We start from the raw sequence: 22,384 nt of genomic DNA, 5'->3' as shown, positions 1-22,384 counted from the left end.
GTACATAAAATATTTTGTGGGTCTAAAGGAATGGTAGGTATAACATTGCTTGCATATTTGAAGCACCATTTGTCAGATCCTTTGGGGGACTGTCAGCAAGACCTCGAGAACCATATCCCACAATAATTCTGAGTGCCGTTCCCGGAGGCATTTGGCATTTACAGAGCAGACAGTGAGGCTAGCAGAGAAGACCGTCCTTTTCCCTAATGCCTCCAGGCATTTAGAATACATATCGGGAGACATAGTAGAAAAGGGCTTTTTCTTACCCAGTTTTACATAGTGAACTCGATCCAAAACTATTAGAGTGCTTTACATGAGCACTAGTTACATTACACAAGGCCATATTCATTTTTTTAGGCACGGGTAGATTACATGATTTGCCCAGAATCACAGGATGTTGAGCTGACGCTGAGGCTCAAACCTGGGTCCCCAGCTCCAAAGTCGGAGGCTCTGACCGTTACATCACATCCTCACTTAGGGTTGAGCCTACTTGTGGATGCCTTGACCACCAAGCAGATCTCTCTCTTATGGCAACATATCTGTTAACAAGGTTTGGCCCAAGTGTCTACTAGTGTGTCCACAAGGGCTTCATTAAAAGGGAAAAGTAGTTCTGTGGAAGTCTGCCCAGGTTGCAGGACTTCTGTCAGAACTAGGGGTGGGCGCAACTCAAGTAATTTTCTGTAGTGTAATAACGCTAAATTACAGCAACATTATGTGAGATTATGCGAAGAGTGTAACCCAGCATTTAGCTCTGTTTTCTTGTCACCCAATACCCCTCTGTGTTCAAAATAGAAAAAAGGATGTATTTTGCACTAAGAAAATAGAGCTAAATGCAACAGAACATGAACTGCGGCAGCCACTTTCACTTAATTGTTCCTTTGCTCCTGCCTTAGGTTTTTTGTGAGAAATGACTCAATTATGTGAACAGGTGTAATCACGTCAATTTCACTAATTTTGTGTCAAAAGAGAAACACCAAAATTACCTAAATTGCTCAGATTACTCATGCGCCATCAGTATTTTGTATGTGCCTAGTCAGGACACTAGTCTTTACTTCGACAGGAAATGTAGTCCCAGAACTTCAGTAGTCCATCTGCTCACCAGAGCAACAGGAACCAATCCCCAGTGAATTGGTCTTGGGGAACAGTTCAACCCAGTATCTGGGGAAGTGCCTAGCCAACTGCCATCTGATGGCCCTTGAAAAGATGTATCCCATTATTATGATGATAATCATTCCTGAATATCCATCATCATGTCAACTGTGGTCTGAGTGTGAAGCAAAAGTAATATGAAGCATTTTACGTGAAGGCAGAGTTCTGTTTGAGTCCAGAATGAGGTTGGACCAGTTGTGCCAAAGGTTGTAGAGGGTGCGACTTTGGTCGAGGTCATGTCAGGTTTACTTCCAAGGCGGATTAGAAAATGGGTTTTTCTTCCCGCATCGGTGTTAATGCACGAGGGACTGCCAATGATTCTGGAGACAAATTTGAAGGCTGGTTGGACTTTGGCAGCGTAATTGTGGGGCACGTAGTGGAGTCGAGAGGCACAGACGGGCGCCAAGCATGGACTAGCTGATGGTAGCCCTTCTGGAGGCATCCTTGGATCCATGGGGCCAGACATTGCTCCAGGGGAGCAGCAAAAGAGCCAAAGGGGCACAACATGGCTTACTTAAAAGCCTCAGCCAATTTCGGCATCTCCGATGGACCCTCGAATTTGGGTTGTATCGGTATGAACTGTGGAATCAGTTCTTCTGTAAGAGATCAAGACCTGGAGGATCCTTGACTTCCTTGCAACTACTCCTGACAAGAGTGGTGGGATGAGGGAGAGTCACACTTTGACTTCTTGTGTTTTTTTTCTTTAGTTTGACTTACCTGACATCTTGGTGTGTGAAAAGGACATTTCGTGGGAATGGCCTCAAGAACGGGAAGGGGCTGCGTCCTTGACTCCGAATGGGACTGGCCCTTACGTGCCTTCCAAGGGTGTTCTGTAAGGTAGAGCTTGGCTTCCTGGTCAGGAATTGCCTTGGAGTTCATCTGGGAGCAGCCTCTATATCGTGAGAAAATCCCTAGGTTCAAGAGATGTACCTGGTGGGATCTGTCACAGACATCTGCTTGTGACAAAACCCAGAAGGTGGCATCAATCCTGCAAAAAGTTGATTGAGTGAGTCCTGGATCCATGTCTGAAGGCATGGGGAGAAAGGAACAGATGTCAGTCTGCAGGGGTGGTCTGTCGTCACTTCCAGGGTGGGACAAAGTCAACACAAAGCTGCATGATGCCACCTTCTGGGGTACAGGAGCAATGCTGAAAAAATCTCTGGATCCAGTATGGCACCTGGTGGGGTATTCTCACAAGATGAAGAAACTGAAGTTAGAAGTATCCATCAGAAATCAAAATACCTGATCAGCATCTACAAACTAATGTCCTTTACTGTATGGAGCAGCGTATCTAAGTATAGGGACCTGTACTGTAGTTGCAAAAACTGGGCCAATATTGTTATAGCGGGTATGACGCTATGCTTCTAAATTATTGACAGTGTCAGTGTACCTGCACATGCATGTACTCTACTTCTGAGTTGAGATATGTATCTGCATTGGCATGTAAATTGCTCATAAATAGTGGACTACATATCTACAATGGAATGTACTCTACTTTATTTATAAATAAATACCAGCATTTGCATATGCGGGGTGGAGGTGGGTTCTATACTGGTAAACACTAACCTCTGCAGGTAAATGAGTGAACCGTACTTTTAAATACTGCACTATGTTGGCAGAGAAATGTGCTGTTCTTCTAAATACTGGATTTTGTGTTTGCGGAATGACGTGCTGGACTTAAAAATAGTACACTATTATATTCCGCACTACTGTACCCCTACTTTAGCATTCATTATGGTTGGTGAAGCCTGCCCTTCCTACGTCTGTGTCTGGGTTTGTGCCTTTTGCTCTTCTATTCCTCACTTGCTGGTCCATTCTGTGGTAGTACACGTGTCATGACCTGTATTTTGTTTTTGATTTGTTGCTAATAAATACAATTATGACACGAAAAAAAATAGTACACTGTATCTACAGAGGAATGTGCAAGAATTATAGATAAATGACTACATTTAAAGAGAAATTAGATGTGCTTGTTAATACTAGGGGTGTGAGACATTTGCTTAATAAGCTTCCGTATAGTTACGAAAATCACGCAAAATGCCACTTTATCATTCTGTGCTATATTTTAGAGAGAAATGCATCCTCACATCAATTTATTGGTGCAAGGACTCATTTGAAAAAGAGGACCGCAAAAACCAGCCACTTAAATTTGTTATTTCTGTGTTTCCTGTAAATATTTACTGCAAATTATAGCGAATTACAGTTTTTGCAGGAAATTTTGAACACAAATGACATGTAATCATGCAAAGTGGCATATTATCAAGAATCTTGCGTAAGGCATAATAAAAACGGAAACTACGCAAATTATACTGGGGGTTATTTAAGTCTAGCACCTCTGATTATTGCCACAAGGTGAGGAATCTGTGGTTAGGAGTATCCGTCAGAAATCAAAATACATGATGTGCATATACACACACGTCGTTTACTGTATAGACAATGTATCTAAATTGAGAGGCCTGGACAGCAATTGCAAATATTGGGCAAATACTGTAATATCTCCAGATATAACGCTATCCTTCTAAATTATTGCCAATGTATATGTCAAGGCATGCACTCTACTCTATTCTACTCTACATGTGTATCTGCATTGTGCATTGGCATGTAAATTACTCATAAGAAGTGGACTGTATAACTACAATTAAATGCACTCTCCTGTACTTATAAATACCGGCATTTGCATATGTGAGGTGGGGCTAGGTTCTATACTGAATGATTAACAATATACTTTGTCTGGAAATGAGTGAACTGTACCTGTAAATACTGTACTGTATGGCAGAGAAATATTCCTGTACCCGGCTGAATTGATGGAAAAGGCCTGCTTTTTTTTTTTTTTTTTTTTAACTTAATCTGCAGTTTGCTGGTGTCCTGGCTGCTGGTGTGCTGAGAAGCACCAGAGATGGCGAGCTTGTCTGCAAGATAAGCAGGGGTTCTGGCCCTAATGGCTTTGAAAATAATGCAACTGGTTTTGAAGATGGGACTTGGCATTAAGTGAGATTGGGGGTTCGAAGCTGTCAAGGTTCATGTATTTCAGACAGATTTGTTCTGTTTATTTCTGTTGTTCTTGCCACATAACAGGAATTCTGTCTTTTTTTGTGCTGAGCTTCAGGCAAATCAGCGGCCTAAAAAAGGCCGCTGCAGCCCCTGCAGTGCGGGGGGCCCCTGTAGGGCAGCCTTTAGTGCTGGTGGCGCCTGGTGCGATAATGTTTATTGGCGCCCCTCCATCCATGGTGGAGGTGGTGACCACCCGCATCAAGGATTCCCTAAACACCACTTTTTAACAGTGCCCCTCAAGTCTCCATAACTACTCTCTTTCAGGTGCATTTAATTAGCTATATAGTGCCACACATAACAGTGTTGGGTGTCACAGCACTTTGCATCACACACACGCAATACACTGAGACAATCATACGTGTGTAAAATCAGAGTATAGGAAAAGTTACAAAACCCAAGGACTACATGGTGTAGCAGTGACATGTCATCCATTCTGGAAGGCAGGACAGTTTAAGAGTGCTTGATGAACTCAGAATTGAAAAAGGAACACCATAGCTGTTTTTTTTTTTTAATAATAAGAATCAATTTCTACCCAAATGAACCCTTTTTGCAACATTAATCTATGCCCTAATTTATACTTTGCAGTGTGCAAGTAGTTCCTTGATGAAAGTTAATAATTCACTGTTCTATATTAGGATATTAACTTATAAACTACAAGTAACAAAAAGATGTCTCAGAAAAGCAGTGACCTACTGACCTATTTATATTATATACACTTTGTGAACTGCATGGTACACATTTTTTGCAGCAGGCATATTAATCCTCTGTGCTATTTTATGATCAGTCAAAACATCAGCTAGACAAAACTCCGATCTCTCTCCAGGGAGAATATAATCACCGGAGTTATCTTGACATTTTAATTGTTGCCTGGAAATTGCTGGAGGTAAAGGATGTGGTAGCAGGTGCTTTTAAAACTGAAATAAGCTGTCAAACAGGACGCCCCCGGAAGTCAGCACCCGATGCGGTGGCACCGGTTGCACCACCCTAAAACCGGCCCTGGGTGCCCGAGCTCCAGGGGACCCTTTGAGCGCTTTACCCGGGCCTGAGAGCTCCTAAGTGAACCTGGAGGAGGAGCCCCCATGCACTTTACAGGGGGCGCCCTCAAGTTTCGTTACGCCACTGACGTAAATGCTGGACATGCATGTCTGGATGACGGGCAGGCAGTGTCTGAAGCAAGGGAGACTTTCATGTAGAGTTGTGTGTCTTGGGTAAATTGGTGAACCTTGAATCTGTTATATATCAATAGAACTTGTGAGAGGGTTAAGGCTCCGTGTAGAGGATGAGATGACAGGAGACATTATGGAACCCTTGGGGGCACCACAGGTGATAGGGATCTTTTGGGGCCTGGAGTTGCTCATGTGAACAAAGTGGTGCCAGTTTGAAAGGTATAAGGAGAACTGGTAAATACCATTCAAGACTCCAAGATGTGTATGAGGGTGGGATGGTTGGCAGTGTCAAAATCAGCAAGGAGGTCCAGCAATATCAGGAGGAAGAGGTCATCATCATTTGTAGGCAGGAAGGCATCATCTACAGTGTGTGAGGTAGTGGTTTCTGGGCTGCAGTCTGATCTGAAACCAGACTGCTAGCCACAATGGAAATGGTTATAATTTATGTGATGTAGAACACAGACAGATTTTTCAAAGATCTTGTCACTGAATGCTAGTGAGTGACGGAGCCAGCAGTTGACAAAGTCATCAACGACTAGTCTAGGTTTCTTTAGGTGTGGGAAGATCTGGCCGGTCTTGAGAGCTTCTAGGAAGATGCACTGAGTGAGGGTGGCACTGACAATGGTGAGTAGGGGTAATCGAGCATCACCAGATTGAGCTTTGAAACTGGATAAGGATAAGATATCATCTTCATAACAAGTGGATTTGAGGGAGTTGAGTATGTCGGTGAGATCTGTGAGAGATGGGGCTTTGAAGGCTGACCATTGCAGGGTTCTACGGGAAGGGATGGGTGTAAGAGTTGAAGCGGGCATGGTGTTGCCAATGTGCTGTCGGATGTTCAGTCTTTATTCATTGAAGAAGAGGTTGATGGCATTGTACTTTTCTGGGGAGTAAGAAATAAGAGGATTTGGCACAGGGTTGATGCATTGCTTGATTGCCTTGAAACAGTCTGTTGTTGGTGGCTTCATTTATGAAATTTATACGGTACTTTGCTTTGGTTGATGTGATGAGCTGTCTGCTTGTTGAATGGAATGACATCAGTTTCATGAGTTCATCAGTTCTGTTTTACTTTAATTTTCATTTGTGTCTGCAGATGGACCATTCATTGTCAGCAAGGACTTTAGAGTACCAGGCTGCTGAAAGCGTTGTGTTCTGTTTTCATTGCTATGTCGATGTTCACATATTTTCCAAATGTTCTTGAAGAAGTTTAGAAGGGAGCTGGGGATTTGGAGATGATAGGGTGAGAGAAGAGTTTAAGCATTAAGCTGTCTATGGAGAAGTCTTTGAAAGAAATGAAGGTTTGATATTCTCTTTTGGGTTAACCTTAGTTTGTTGGTAGCATATTGGGCAAAGAGACAGCAATGGCAAAGTGTTCGGAATGTGATTGTAAAAAATTACATTGCCTCGAGAGTGATATAATGCACTTGCAAATAGTGAATTATACGTCAGCTGTGGAAAGGTATGTACCTGTAAATAGTGGACTTCTTTACAGCAGGGCATGTGCGGTAGTATAGTTGTAAACATGTCACTGTGTTTGCAGAGGAATGTGCTAAATCTGAGAATACTGGACTATCTGTCTCAAGTGGAATGTGCTGTTCTTATAAATACAGTTGCAATTAACAAAGATCACTGGGGACCACCGTTGACAACAATACAATCAATAAAGAGGAGCCCGAAACAAAGAGAATGAGGGCTGAAAAAAAGAATAATAAACATAGTTCAGAAAGGACAGGGTTACATTGTGAGGTGTAGGTCTTTAATATTGGGGGCCAGCTTTTCTAACTTTTCACGCAACGCAGTGTAGCAAGCCAACTTGCTGTGCTGCACTGCGTGAAAGGGAGAGAGCAGAAATGCACCATATCTACTAAGGTATGTAGCACTTCTGCTCTCTCATAGCACCGGTGCACTTCAGGCAGCCTTCCGCCAACGCAGGCACCCTTGCATCATAGTGCAAGAGTGCCTGCATTCCAAGTAGAATTGTTTTTGTGCAGGAAGGAAACAATCTCTTAAAACATTTTCCTCTTTCTATGTGTGCTGCAGATTGCAGCACAAAGAGGAAATAGCGTGCAGAAAAAAAGATTTTTCTCTGCGTTATGCCATCCTGTGGGTGGCGTAGAGATTTCACACAAACTCAGGTTTACAAACGTTTTTAAATATGTGATCGCGTGAAATCTATGGGGGGGATGCATGGGAACGCCCATGTTCCATCCATGGAACACCTCCCATAATGAAATGTAATGTAATGCAATGCAGTGCAAGGCAAGCCACTGCACTGCATTACATTGTTTTTTTACAAAGCCACGCAAGGCAGCGCATATAGCCCCTCGTGTGGCTTTGTAAATATCTACTAGCATTTTGCGTCATGGATGCTCTGCAAAAGTGGTGCAACCATGACGCAAAATGTTGGTAAATCCGGCCCAGAGTAAATATTCACTGAGCTAAGATTGAAAGCTTCAATGGGAAATTAAGGCGACTGTCCCTAAAATAGAGAACATTTTGAAAGATATAGCCGCTAGGGAAGAAGTGCGGAGAAAAAGCTCTACCCGAATCCTGGTAGGCCAAATGAACAGGTAATAATATTGTAACTGTGATGTCTGTCCCACTGGAGTATGGCTAAAAAAAAAAAAGACACTTATAAATAGGAGGGAAAAGATCTTCAAGTGCCCTCACTTTTGAGAAACTTGTCAGAATGAAATCCACATCCTTCAACAAAGAAAACTCTTCACACCAGACAACGTTTCTTTAGATGAATGTAAGACTATGTGATCTCAAAAACAATTTATCGCTGATCATCAAACGAGCTGACAAAGGGGGAGAAAAAGTATTGCATTATAGAGATACCTACCAATCAGAGGTACATCGCCTATTATCTAATAAGGATCATTATGCAAGACTAAATATAGACCCCAGCAGTGATATGCAGGCGAAAATTCTTAAACTCACGACAGTTGCTAAAGACGAGGAGGAGATCCTCAGCCAAAATGAATTCCTTTTCCTAAATATAAAGAACCCTTCTACCCCGGTGAATTTCACTTTGCCCTAAGTGCACAAAAACCCATCAAACCCCCTGGGCAGGCCAATTGTATCCGGGCATGGTTCTATACTGGAAACATATAGGACAATATATAGATGTCTTCATAAAAACTTTTACGTCCTTGACACCCTGCTACATACGGGACATTGTGGACATCATAAATTTAATTTAAGAGATTCTTTTGCCCATTTGCGATTCACTAGGCAACGTCATGATCTGTCCTGGTATTTAAAGATGCTGCAGGTGTTGAGAGATCACGGATATGCTCTGAGTGTTCAGCCACTTCCAGATTTGTAGAGCCTCCTGGCACTGGACCCACAACACCCTTTTTTTTGCAGTACGACATGGTGGTTGTGTTGTCTGTGAGAACATGCACCAATTCCCCCTTTATGGACAGCAGGAATGCCTTCAACGCTAAGTGAATCACTTGCAGCTCCAGCAAGTTGATGTGGAGGTGAGTCTCCGCCACACACCAGAGTTCCCTGATCTCCTCTGCTCCAAAAGATTCCATTTGTGCTGAGCTCACAGGGACTTCTGAACCCACTACAGAAACTGCATGTGCCATCCAGTGTGGTCCACACGCAGGATACAGGAGGCCAAGTAGCCTTAGAGCCCAGCTCACTGAGAACCATGTCAAGGGATCATAGCCAAAATGTCCTGAACTCGTCGAGGTGGAAGAATGGCCTGGAAAACCACTGTATCTAGGATGGCTCCGATGTCACGGAATGGTGTGAAGGAATCAAATGTTACTTCAGCATTTTGATGGACAAACCCCACAATGTAAACAGATCAGCCCTCATCTAGAGATGATATGACTCTTTGAGGTGAACTGTCTTTCATTAAACAATCATCATGGTAGTGGAAGACTGGTATTCCAAACCTCCACAGATAAGCTGCAACAATGACCTTTGTGAACACCTGAGGTGCATTGGCCAAAGGGAAGCACTGAAAACCGAAAGGGATCCTGGTCTACCTGAAACTGCAGGTAACGTCTGTGGGATTGTAGGACAGGGATGTGAAAATAAGTGTCCTGCAAATCCAGTGCCACTCTCCAATCTTTTGGATTCAGGGCAGACAGAACTTGGGCCATGGTGAGCATCTTGAACTTTTCCTTCCAGAGGAAAAAGTTCAGAGGGTGAAGATAGAGTATGAAGCAAAGGCCTCCACCATTCTTTAACATCAGGAAATAACAGCCAGTCCTGATCTTTGATGCCGGCATCCTCTTTAAGCAAAAGACACACAAATGATGGATGGAATGCAGAACAAATCAAAACATTCACCCCCAGTCAAGAGATCTGGGTTAAATCCATCATTCTTTTGCTCACCATGCCACACCAGTTTAGATCTAGCCATATGCAAATCAATCTTGACCCTGTTTCTCATGGGAACAGTCCAGCCCGAACTGCCAAGACAAGTCCTCCCTGGACCGGAAACAAGCATCCTAGGACCGGTTTCGTGGTTTCACCCCTCATCAGCCAGGCTAGCTTGAATCCAGTGGCACAGTTAGCCCTCTTTATGGCTGCCTTAGCTAAGAGAGCCTTTACTTCTCCTTAGAGTATGGAGCGGTAGACCTCCAGAAGGTATTGTGGTGCGGGTGGCATAGCTGGTAAAAAGGCAAGTAGGGAAGGGAGTAACCATGTTCCATAATTTGGAACTCCCATTGGTTGGATGTGATGCTCTCTACCTCAGGAGGTGAAATGTGATGTGCCCTCACACTGAGTAATTGTGTACTGCTGAGATAACCAAACGTGGTTTTGCAGCAGCTGTAGGAGGGGGCTGGTGATTGGGCGGATTGTGGCCCTTCGGGGTCTGGATGCTGTCGTCCCGATTTCCTACCTCTGCCTCGAAAGGACTGAGAGGCCCATTGTTGCAGGGGTGCATCCCCTCCTGAAGCCTCGAAATGGGTGAGTTAATTGGGGGTACTGCCAAACGGGTGGAGCTTCGCCAATAGATCAGGTAGTAGCCTTGGTCTTTTTAAACCTCTCTCAAGGCCGAGTCTGCTTTTGCACCAAAGAGCCTACAGCCATCAAAGGTCACCCATTAGAGTTTTTGCCAGTGGACCAAATCCAAGCTTGGTGCTTACGCTCCATACTAGTCTGGCTGACCTACCCATATAGGTGGAGGTGCCCAGGCCTAGAGTATGGAGGGCATCTTGACCATCCTGTAAAAAAGTGTGTTAGGTTGACTGAATGTCCTCAGGGATACATGGCAAGATGTGTGCCACTCTATCTGACAATGCATGCACGTACCTTTACAGAATGTAGCCAGTGTAGACTGACCAAAGGGCAAGACTCCTAGAGGAAAACATGTGTTTGGCAAAGGTTTCAATACATTTGGATTCTCTCTTAGGCAAGGTGGTTGGAAACGCATTAAGAGTGATCCTGTTCCTGGATGTCTGCACTACCTAGCTTTCCAGAGTAGGATGTTGGAAGAGGAAATCTGGGTCTTGGGGACAGGTTTATGTTGCTTTGCTATGTGTCTGTTGACTGCTAGGCATGAACCTGGTTTTTGCCAAGGTGCCCATCAGCATATCAGAGAAAGAGCCTCATTAAAAGATGGAAGAGATTCTCAGCTCATTTGTTCTTAGTTAAGGACTTCTTCCAGGACTTTTGTTTTTTCTTCTGTAATATGTAAGCTGAGGTTTAAAACGTCTGTTGCTCTCCTAATTACTGTTGCAAATGAGGCAGACTCCTCTCTAACCACTGCAGGATTATGAAAAGAAAGGCTAGTGTCCAGATGGGTACCAAAAATCTTGTCCATGGCCAAAACCAGGTTACAGAGCTGCCGTGGCCTCGCCGATGGCCCGGGATAATCAGGATGCATCAGGAGTAGGGTTTGAATTGGTTCTGAAGTAGAGGAATGTATCTGCAGCCTGGAGGTATCTGGGTCGTAATGCAACTCTGTACGGTGGAGGTATGAGGGTGAGCCATGTTTGAACTTCTTTTGTTTTTTTTATTATCTTTTTTACTTACCTGAACCTTGTGATTTTAAAGACAATTGATTAACCCTGGGCGTCGTACTACGCTACGCTCGCGTAGTTTGCATAACTTGCGCTACTACGCGATACGCGAATTGCACGTAGCACAGTGCAAAAACGCGTAGTGTAGCGGGCATTTTTTGCTTGCTTGCGGTCCTCAACGTCTAGTTGGCAACCGCGAGCGAGCAAAATTACACCCGGTGAGACTTTTTCCTCATTCGCGATCAGCAACATCAGGTTGCCGATCGCGAGCGTGGAAAATAAACCTCTCGGCGAGATTCTCAACGCGGGTAGGTCAGGTTTCTCATTGCGAGTGGTCGCTCATGATGAGAAACTACCAGTCCGCGTTGAGAAAGCTGCAGCTCGAGTACAAATCTACTCGAGCGGCAGAAAACGACCGCTTGCACTGTGCAAGATGCCGTTTGCAATGATTGCACAGTGCGGACAAGCATCCGGCACTGTGCAGTCAGTGCGAACAGCATTTTCCCTACCGCACAACGTAACGCGCGTAGTGCGAAGTGCACTTCGCGTAGCGCCTCTACAAAAACTACGCCCAGGGTTACAATTGATCACAAGACCGGCCTTGAAAGCATAAGGACATCTGTGCCCTCTGCTTCGACCGGGACCAGGTCTCCTTTTACTTCCTTTAGAGTTCCCCATTAGAAAGTTTGGCTTTGCAGTTGAAGATAGCCTTACACTTCATCTTTGTACAGCACTCACCCAATGCTAGGTGTGCTTGGAGCTGAGGCACCAGAAGCAGACATTGAGGGTATCCGTCAAAGACATCTAGTAATGACAGTCCCTGCATGGTCTAAAACCAGTGGTTTTAAGAGGGGATATTCCTTGCACACTGAGAAATAATTTGAAGGAAAGGACTTCTGTTAAAACTGACAGGTCAGCTCCAGATATGGGTCAGAAGGCATGGAACAAAAGGAACTGACGTCAGGCGCAGAGATGCTTCAGATATAGTGGCCCAACATCACATCTGGTGCAAGATGGATCTGACGCGAAGGGCCACCTCATCACCTACTGACATGCGAGGGAATCGCTATTTAAACATTTCGGCATCCTGCCTGGAATCTGAGGTTAGAAGTCTCTATCAGAATTGTTAATACTACACTATCTGCAGAGGAACCAAAGTATCAATTAGCTGCAAAGGTTAGTGTAAAAATAAGTAGTTCACAGTACTTTTCAGTATCCCCTCACAAACAACAATAAACTAAACAGTGTCTCTGCGATGGAGGCATGTACAGAAAAGTTCGAGATAACCCTCTGCAAGTGATTTTTTCATAGTTTACTAGGCCACACTGGGCCGTATTAACAAAGAAAAATTTACACATGTAGAATCTACTCCTGCACCTAGCTTTAAAATCTACACTTTCTCACTATTCAAACATTTTTAATGTAAACTTTACCTTCTCAGTACAGTGGGTGGAGCCATCAAAGACTGAATTTATGAGTGTGAAGTTACCCCTAATAACATTTCACATGTAAGCCGAGATCTCCGCCAGAAGGGCAAGGATCTTCCTGTGGCAAAGACTAGGGAAAAATAATAAAGTTTATTAATTATTTTTTTTAAAAATACAAATATTTTTAATGCAACATAAATCTGTACATTAATTACAAATGATCACTATTATTCTAGAACTAATAATGTTACTTTACATTTACTCATTAAACTAAAGGTTCATCAAATAATTACATGATTATCATATATTAATTTAACATAGACATTTTTAATTCAAAATGTAAAACCCTACCAACATTGTAATTTTCAATTAATATTTGGTCAATTGAAATAAAAGTTGTTTTTTGTATTCATTTAAAATTTTACATTTGAATTACTTTTTAAACTTTGTTTTAAAGGGTATCTTAATTATTACTTTTTGAAATCATAAAATATTTAACTGGTAATTTACTCTAACTTTTAACACTAAAACAATTCCACATACGTTTAAAAGCTGAAATTATTTAATGTATTTAATATTATTTCTTATGGGGCATTATATGAAATTGCAAAAACAGTGTTAGCGAGTTGCAAAATCCGAAGCTTTGAAACATACGCACAGATGAATATGTGGCACTGTATCGATTTAAAATCACCAAATTCTATCTTAACCCCAAACCCTGCAGCCCTACAATTTCAGCCTCGGTTGAATTATGTTAGAATTTATCTGCATTCTTTGAGGAAAAGATCTTTGAATATCCAAGCTGGCTTTCTACCCCAATGAGGCCAGGCCTGTAGTGGCTATCGGAACTTCGAGTGCTGCCGCGCCTGCTTGCTCCATGAGTAAGGTTGCTCCCGTTTCTAAAGAACAAACTCAGCAGGCCTTTCTACAGTGCACATCATGGTCACCTGGTGGGCGACTTGTGTCCTCCTGCCATGCTTGTTATCACTTCAGGGACCTCGGTCCCAGTTAATCTCCACCAGCCTTAACAACTGGCTAGTCGGGAGTAGTCCCATCTTGTTGGCCAAAGTGATCCCTCTCCTGAAGAAACAGACAGCAAATCCATCAGTCCTCTCAAATTATCAATATCTCTTTGCTCCCCTCAGCCTCCAAATTGCTGAAAATTTCCGGCTGTCCACTTGCTTGAAAGACACCAAACTCCTTCACTACACTCAGTCAGGCTTTCGCCGCCGTCACAGCACGGAGATAACTCTTTTAGAGGTTATTGAGGTGATTCTGAGTGCTTAGGACGAAGGTAAGCGCATTGCCCTGATCCTGCTTGGTCTGTCGGCGGCATTTGATACAGTGCCTCACCCTATTTCGGCAACAGCGGCTTACTGAGAGCAGTATTAGAGGCACCGCATGAAGCTGGGTAAAGTAATTCCTGGAAGAGCAAGAACTATGAGTTGCCCCTTTTGTTTCGACCAGCAAGCAGTTAGCTTTTGGGGTCCAGCAGGGCTCTTCGTTGAGCCCTACATTATTTAACATCTATGTGGCCTCTTAGCTAAACAGTCATATGGTTTTGAAGCCATTTCATATGCCAGTTATAGCCAATTACTTCTCATGTTTGACCCTACATCTACAGACATACTTGCTACTTTTACATCCTGTCTGAATGATGCTCTGCATTGGCTGTGTGAGAAACACCTGCAATGCAATGTCAGGAAAGCAGATTCTTCTTTTTGAGCTGGCGAGAGAGCACTGGCTAAATAACTGCAGGCCTAATGTCCTCCTCGCGAAGGACCTACAATCCTACAATAATGGCTAAGGAACTAGGTGTTATGTTAGATGATAAACTCTTTCCAACCCTAGATCCAGTCTACAGTTGGGACCTGTTTTACCCCGCTCCCTTCTATGAGAAAGTTTCTTGATCTCCTCTAGTATGCAACATGTAAGACCTTTTCCATGCATAAAGCTACAAGTTAGACTACGCAAACATTCTGTACTTTGGTCTTCCAGAAAAATTGATTACAAAACTCCAAGTGGTACAAAATGCAGCCGCCTGTTTTATCTTGTATATACCCACGCGTGAAACAATTTTCCATGAGCTCTACTAGCTCCCGATTAAGAGAAGGATCCTTTTTCACGACCCTTACCACCATTAATCGAGTCTTTTATAAGCGTGGTCTTAAGTATCTTATTGATAGGGCTGTGCCTTACTAGCCGCCTAGAACTCGGAGGTCGTCATCTGCCATATTAGTCAATGTTCCCAGGTGCAATCGGGTTAGAAAAGAAGGACGTTGCTTTACATTCCTTGCAAGTAAAAAATTTAATTGTCTCCCACTGTCACTTCGCTCTATATCCCAAGAACTCTCGTTTTGAAAGGCACTTAACACTCCCTTGTTTGCACCATATTAGAGTAACTATTTGCTGCCTTATGCTCTGTCGCTGCAGCACGAGACTCTCTATGGAGTAGACATGTGCTCTATAAATTATTTACTCATTATTCATTCAAGTGCAAATGCAGAATTCACCAGAAGGTGCTAGTTTTCCTAGCAAGAGAGGTGACCCATGATGGGGCACAGTGGAGAGCTGGTGAACAGAGATCACTGCTGGCCTTTAGCTATCATTTACTTAGCAATAGTGACAGTGGTGTAGCATGGATGCAATGGACACGCCCTTAAAGGAAAATGCTCCCTACCTACTGGTTGGCTAGACTAGTACCGTAGCAATCACAGGTCAGTTGCACTCAGGCCTCGGGCAGCTTGTGCCATTGCACCTGCTGCACCATTGATAGCTCCTGCCCTGAGGTATTGCCTCTGGTTGTATCGGCCACAGCACAGATCTTGTCCAGTAGAAGACAGTAAAAAAAAGTCTCATTTTCTCACTTTCGAATGACAAGATAGCTCATTCCCTTGAGCCCAAGCAAAGTCGAATCAGTCTTTTACCATTCTTGGTCAATGAAATGAGTCCCGTTGAATTTGGAAATAAGGAAAAATGTACCTTTATGATGACTGTTGGAAATAGTAGCACTGCACAATACAAGCACTGGCAATTCCAATAAGACTGGCGTTGGGTCCCAGCATTTGGGATTTGGCAATGCTTGTTTTGTTTGGTCATGGGCTTTGCATAACATTGTAGGGGGAAGCTGCTGGGACCTTGTAAATCACCACTGGCCAAGGACAAAAAATATTGTCTGCTTAAAAAATTGCACACTGCTATGGTTGTCCCTTGTGATGAAGGGAACTACTTTGTGTATGTGCTCCTTGTAAAAGGGAAAACATGTCGTCACTCAGCAGTGAAGTTAGCCATTGACATCAGGACTAACCCATTGCACCATTCTGTAGAGAGTGGAAGAAAAATATCTCTGACACAATAACAAGGAATGAAAACGGCTGGCTGAAAGCTCCTAAAAGTAAGCATATAATATGTATCATTTTAGTGAAATCAAACTGTTTGGCTAGCTCCAGACCTAAACAAGCATTGGCAAAGCCAACAGGTCTCGCCTATATGAGATATAGTAGCTTTAACATGGCCTAAAGTCAAAAAACAAAAGCGCTATTATGTGGCCGTCTGAGTCATGTTGCACACCAGCCCGCGCTACTGTGCAATATGTTTAAAAAAAGCGAGAGGGGTGGAAGCAACATGACTGCCTTCTATAGTACATTCAGTAGTACTACAATAGTACTACCAATGTACCACAACATACTATGCACAGATTGATGTGCGGTGGTCTCTGCCATCTTTTCTGTGCAGAGATTTCCGCACATATAGGTATATTCTTTTGTAATAAATATGGGAGGGACGGGGAGAATGGCTGGAAAATGGGAAATATTTAGAACTACTGGGAACAGTTTTCAGAGGAATAAGAAAGAGTAAGGAGGGGTAAAAGGAGGTCTAGGGAGGGATATTCACCCACCCATAAAAGACTAAGCCCCTTCCCAATAGCAAACTTCACTTCTATTGTTACTACAGGCACAACAATGCCCAAACACTGGTAAATGTACTGTAGTGCAGAGATGGAGTAAGTAGAGCACCACCAATGGCCACTCTCCGGTACTGCAACATCCTACCATAGAAAATAATAGAGGTAGGGACTTCAAATAAAATCTCGTAGAAAATAATGTTAAAATTATTTATTTATTGAAACATTTTATAAGTATTTATACAAATGATTTTAATGTAAAATAATAAAATATATGTTATAAACACATTATATTTTAAAATAATTTAAAGACAATGTTTAATTAAAAAATAAATGTAACTTATTTATGTGAAAATATTTACATTTATTTTATACATAGCTTTCGGTACATTTTACTATATATTAAATAAATATAAACATTTAATTTGACAACTAAACTATTTATATAAAATGTATTTACATTAACATTTAACTTACAAATATTTAAAATGATTTTTTTAAATATAAAACATAATCCTATACTCTACCACAGGGAGAGCTAAAACCCGATTATGGATGTCTCCGCCAAGAGTGCAGAAGTATAATATGGTTGTAAAGTCACTAGTAGAAACTTTATGGAAATACATGATGTTTTTACTGACTCCATCCCCTGTTTCAGGAGGCGGAGACATGTAACTTTACACTCTGAAATGGTGACTACCCAAAAGTAGTAAAGTTACTCAAAAGTGTGTCATGTACTCACGTGTAAATTTACCTTTATGAATAAGCCCCATAAAATTCAGAGGGAAGACAAGTGGCATATGATGGCCAGGCCAACAACTGCTGTGTGCAGGGGCAGCTAGTTTTAAGTGCAATTACTCTTCAATGACGAGGTCTTGTAGTGAAATAATGTCAATGCAGGGTATGATCAACTGACCTTCTGGGGAAGCTATGGGTATGGTTCCCTTGAGGCCATTCTGGGCTGTTGCATGCCCCTCCCCATTGTTAGTCCTGGATAGGTTCTTGATAGCATATAAATATAGTTATCAACAATTCCTATTGCTCCCTACTGTATCATACACTTGCACTGTACCTTGCTGTTCCGTTTGCAGTGGGTTGGCCTGCTTCTGGCAGCTGAGAGCAGGGGCTGCGCAACTACAGGCAATTGTGCACCCTCGCAGGAGCAGACACACTTACTCAGCACTCACCTGGCTAATGCTGCTGGCATCTATGGCCTAGTGTGCAGGCGCGTGCTCTAGTAGAGGAGGCAAAGGGCACGCAAACTGAAGAGATGGAGGCGACGCAACACTGGTGTTACTATCAATCAGGGAATTGTGAAGGCCGCTTCTCACCGTGAGGGTCTCAAGGTGCGGGGGTGCAGCTCTGGGTCAGTCAAAGAGCCAGGTGTGAAGGCTCTTCCTGAAGGTGTGCAGAGTGGGGGTATGTCTGATGTTGATAGGTAGCTCGTTCTAGGTCTTTGCCGTGATGTAGGAGAAGGCTCTTCCACCCATTCTTGCTCTGCGAGGGTGAGGTTGGCAGATCGGCGGTTTCTTTTGGGTAACTTTGAAGGAGATTATTTCATTACGATATTGGGGTCCGGTGTTGTGAAGGTATTTGTAGGTGTGGGTGAGTATCTTGAAGGTTACTCTCTTCTCGACGGGGAGCCAGTGGAGGTGTTGCAGGTGTTGGGTGATGTGGTCATGTCGAGGGATGCCGAGGACGAGTCTGGCTGCGGTGTTCTGTATGGTCTGGAACTTGCGGAGCAGGGATTTGTTAATTCTGGCGTAGAGGGTGTTTCCTTAGTCCAGTCTGCTGGTTATGAGTGCGTGGGTGGCGGTCTTTCTGGACTCAGGGGGGATCCATTTGAAGGTCTTTCGAAGGGTGTTGAAACAGGTGGAGGTGACGGCGTTGATCTGTCGGTGTATAGTGAGGGAGGAGCAGAGTATGATGCTGAGGTTCTGGGCATGGTCCATGGGGGTGGGGGGGCTACCGAGGGTGGTTTGCCACCAAGTGTTGTCCCATGCAGTGGGGGAGGGTCCAAGGACGAGGACCTTCTGTCTTCTCAGAGTTGAGGTTCAGGCAGCTGCTGCTCATCCAGGATGCGACGTGCTGCATTCCTTCCTGGAAGCGGAGTCTGGTGGTGTGGGGGGTCCTTGGTGAGGGAGAGGATGAGCTGGGTGTCATCGGGGTAGTATACTATGCTGAGTCCATGCTGTCCATGCTGTCTGAAGATGAGCGTGGGGCTGAGCGACGATCTCTGGGGCACACCGCAGTTGATCTCTGTGGGTTCAGAAAGGAAGGGCATGAGTCTGATTCTTTGGGTCCTGCCGGTGAGGAAGGAGCGGGGCCAGTCCAGGGCGGCTCCCTGTATGTCGGCATCGTAGAGTCTGGCTGTGAGAGTGTGGTGGGAGACTGTGTCGAAGGCTGTAGAGAGGTCAAGCAGGATCAGGGCCACGGTGTGGCCTTGGCCGAGGAGGATACGGATGTCGTCTGTGGCGGCGAGTAGGGCGGTTACTTAAGAAGCATGTAGCTCCTTACTATGGTTAATCCTTGAGCCAAAACAAAGTGAATGGCCCTCAACATGTTTGTCATCCAGTAATGGACGATGGAACCCACAAATTGTGGTGTGCAATCTAATAATAGTGCCAACCCTCCCTAAGGTCTTTAGTTTCTTGTTGATGTGAGTGTCGAAGTCTGGTCTCAATCCTTTGAGCACCAAGCAGTCAAAGGCACTTCACCTTGTTAATGGAAGACTTCGGGATTAGGTTGCAATCTCTAAGAGTGCCATCCTGTTGTAGATGCTTCATCCTCTGTTGTGGGGCCCACAGCGTCTCAAGGCCTCACCATACTCCGGTAGTGCAGATCCTTCACTCCTCTTGCCACAGCTCCTTGTTGTTTTCTTCGTGCAAAGGCACCTCCAGTACCTGAACAGTTATACAGCATCTTCACTCAAGGCAGGTCCAGAACAGCTCCTCTTAGCAGATTGCAGAGCTTCCATGTTCCTGTTCTGGAACCTAATGAAAGGGAGTAGGCAGTCAGCAATGTCAACCCTAGAGCACAAAACTGTTTTTACTTTGCCATTGGTGTGGGACCCCGGACTACGATTGAGAAATATAGGCAAACCGACTGGTAGTTTCTTCACCGTACTTAAGTTTGCAGTCTATATATCCATCAAGTCCACTCATGCAGTTCCTGACTTTTGCGCACCGTACCCGGGATGGTCCAGCCACAGTCTTTGTCCCATTGTGTAAGCAGGTAGGGGAACCAAGTTGTGAGTCTCCGGTCAGCAGTGACCCAAACTGCTTTTGTCGTATCTGCTGAGGTGGAAATCAGAAGCCCAACATAAACTCACCATGGTGAACTCAAATCAGGGGTGCATGCGCTCCATAGCCACAAAACAGACCGTTTCCATCTCAACATGAGGGAGCAAATGCAATATTCAACTCCCTTCCAGGGCTGGTAAATAAGTCTTACAAATGAACATTTGATTGAATTGATTTACTGATCGAGTTATGCCCCTGTGAATGGCTCCGTAGCAATATTTTAACTGATTTTGTATTGGGACCTTGTGGTCGATTTAATGGAATACAAGATCATATGAAGAGTGCCGGACAGACCTAGACAGGTAACGTCCAAAGCCACAGGAACTGGGTGGTCAAGCTCAACAACCGTAGGGAGGCAAGGAAAAATCTCCCTCATAAATGATAGAAGGAACTGCATGAAAGGGATGTTTTCCCTGAGGAGGTGGACCCTTGGAATCAGGAAAGCTTGGGGAGAGAGACATTTAAGCAGAATTTCCCAAAAGCTAGAAATTGAGGCGGATCCTACAAAACAGATTTGATGCACCAGCCTCCCTAGAAGATCTCCTTACGAGGTAATCCTTCTTGTTGGGGCAGGAATCGGCCTTTTGCTTTAAACTTTAATATTTGATATTGTCGTAGGACTTTATGAAGTCCAAAGGGTAGTGTCTTGTACTTGAGGTTCTTGTCCCTGACAATGAGCTGAAAGTCCTGTGATGCGGATGGACCAGTAAATAAAAGTATGTATCCTGCAGATCAACGGAGGATACCCAGCAGTTGTCTGAAACCATTGCTAAGACGTAGGGCAGAGACAGCATCTTCAACTTCAGAAGGAGGATGCATCGATTTAAAACACCTAAATCTCTTATAATAACTACAATAACATTAAAAATAACTTATGCAGCGTCATACCAGAGATTCACTACTTCTAGGCACTGTAAAGAACAATATTATTGTAACCCAACTTATTGGCATGCAATGTAGCTGCCTCGGGTTGGCGAAACGTTGATTTGTATGCACAGCGTTCAGCTGTCCGCATTTAACCCACTGAGCCATCTTGCCACCTCATGGGTGGAATCGAATTTTCTTCTTAATCAGAAGTGGGTGTTACAGTCCTGCCCCTTCGCAAATGGCAATATAAGCTTCAAAGCTCCTAATATGAGCAACCCACTACCTACGAATGGAGGCAGAGGTGGTATCAAAGTTGTTGGCCGTGGAAATTGTAGAGCATAGCCTTTATTGACCTCTTGCCGCATACAGCTATCATTGGAGAACTAGGTTCTGTGCCGGTAGGGGAGAGAAAATCTCAACACCCCTCGGTATACTGTTCATCCACTGAACTGCAGCAATGGGGCTGGCAGGTCCTCAGAGAAGTAACTGAGACTTCTTGGTCTCATTTTGACGTCTGTGGGCTGGCATAGTGTTCTGGACTTTGAGATCAAGGCCCAGAATATGAAAAGCGGACATTGCATTTCCTATAGATATATGCATAATTATACAGTGTGAACAAGACCTTATTGGCTAATCTTTTTCCCAACTCTTTTTATTGGTTTTACAACATAGTAAGTGTACACATACATCATTCTAAGCATGTGATTCTTGGTGCAACCAGTCTCATGCTAGACATATGTACACAACAAGTAACAATTATTAGGTTTTCACGTATATAAGTTTGTGAACTCGGATATCTGAGGGACTTGGCCCTTTTTGGCTAAAGTTCCCTAAACCTTTTGCTTTTCCCCTAGACCCTTTTTTCAGACATGTGTTGCCAACTAAGATGCTCTGGACACTTTGCCACTGCTAAACAGTGTCAAAGTGCAAGTGTTCCCTGTGTAAAGTGTAATGGTGATTGGTTGTCCATTATTGGTATGTTTACTTTACTAGTAAAGTCCCTAGTGAAGTGCACTTTGTGTGCCAGGGCTAGTAATGCAAATGATACTGGTGGGCCGGCAGCACTTGTTGTGCCACCCACTCAAGTAGCCTTTGAAAGGGAACTCAAGCCTGCCATTGAAGGGCCTGCGTGCAGTTTCCTAAACTACCATGTTGTTCTGGTAAGTGCACGCACTTACCAGACCCTGCCCTTCCCTTTCATACACATCAGGCACCCCTATGGTAGGTCTAGGGTACCCCCGGGACAGGGTGCATTGCACGTGAAAGGTGGGACATGTACCACAGTGTGTGTGCCATGTCCTGGCAGTAAAATACTCTCCATTTCGTTTTCACCGCTGAAAGGCCATCTTGCCCAATAGACTAGAATGGAGAGGCTGTGTAATGTGTTTACCAGCCTTTCTTCCTAAAGGCTTAAGATGGAAAGGTGAAGTTTAATATGCCTGAACTCACCCTGCAATAACACATCTTTTTATGAAGATGGTTTTTGCATTGTGTGTTTGTAAGCCACTCTTTTAGAAGTGGCTGG

The sequence above is a fragment of the Triturus cristatus genome, chromosome 1_2 (genome assembly GCF_964204655.1).
Source record: "Triturus cristatus chromosome 1_2, aTriCri1.1, whole genome shotgun sequence".
Classification (NCBI taxonomy): Eukaryota; Metazoa; Chordata; class Amphibia; order Caudata; family Salamandridae; genus Triturus; species Triturus cristatus.
Note: the sequence above shows the minus strand (reverse complement) of the source record.